The sequence below is a fragment of the Priapulus caudatus genome, unplaced genomic scaffold (genome assembly GCF_000485595.1).
Source record: "Priapulus caudatus unplaced genomic scaffold, Priapulus_caudatus-5.0.1 Scaffold33, whole genome shotgun sequence".
Classification (NCBI taxonomy): Eukaryota; Metazoa; Priapulida; class Priapulimorpha; order Priapulimorphida; family Priapulidae; genus Priapulus; species Priapulus caudatus.
Window position 1 is genome coordinate 78,458 of NW_014577094.1, and position 1,316 is coordinate 79,773.

Here is a 1,316-nt window from a genome sequence, read left to right on the forward strand (position 1 = left end):
CATTCCATGCAGCGAGTTTCAGAGGTGTAATCTTAACTTTCATCTTTGATGTCTTGTTTGGCCCGCATGTGTAGGGCCCCCGCCGGCCACGGTAATCCGGCTAGGGTGATGTGGAGCAGGCAATGTTTAGGACACCTTTTCTAGCCCCTTCCTCATGCTAAGGGGGTGAGCAGTGCGATCCTAAAAAGGGCTGCTCAGTCGTCCACACAACTGCCGGACTCACCGCTGCTCCTTTCAGTGAAGAACGACCATATGGCCTGAGCCGCCTGTGTGCAGGGTTGCGGCTACGACTGCCAGTCTACCCACACCTGTCACTTCGTCGCGTGCCTGTCGCTACAGGACTTGGTAACGATAGAGGATGAAGGATGACTGATGACTTGCGCAGAAGTAGATTAAAGTGAAAATGACTTGCGCAGCATTATCCGCACTCTCTTTTCCAGAGACATGTGGATCCAGTGGCAAGACTGGGTCAATACGGCTGGAGATGAAACTGCGTGGATGCAGGAGTTGCCGGAAACTTGTCGAGCTTGGAGCAAGAAACCGCCTGCGGGACTCCACTCTGTTTGCTAGATGGCAGTTGGCTCACAGAGGAGCTCATCCGCCCTTTGACAGGTATTGTTTTTAATCCTGCTGCGTGTCTATAGAGGGTTCCGCGACTTGCAATAAAAATAGCAATATTACCTACAATCTCGTGCCGCCGGCCATACCGGTTCCAAAAAGAGCGTTGTGTTACCGATATGCGCAATCTACCGATTTTACATCGATAGATTGTACATACGATAGTGTTATTATATATAGTAATCTATATTAGCAATAAGTGGATCCACGTTTTGCAGACAGGTTTACCAGCGCGTGTTGGGGTGCTAGACTTCGATATGATTGTGCAGACCCGGTTTTACAAGGTGTTGCAGGCAGGTTTATCAGTGTGGGTTGGGATGCTATGAGAGTAATTCGATGAGGTTGCCGCACAGTCGGCGGATTGCTAGATTGAGCAGATCGGGAGATTCACACAACACATATCAATGCATCACTGGACTTGAGTTTGTTACATTGTGAGTGTTCCAGAAATTTAACCGATTTTTACTGGCATAAATTATAGCTATCAAACGCCAGCTCTTTTATCAATATCTTCGGTGTATGACATATGTGCGCAACTGCTGAAGTGTTACGTAGTATGGACAGAGGTACTTTTGATTCACTAGACAACGTTGCCAAGAGCACGTAACGCTAGTGTCGAGAAAATTGGCGTGCATTGGGAATCGACACACGTTACGAGATGGAGGCGAGACAACAACTGTGGCCTATCCACGTACTTA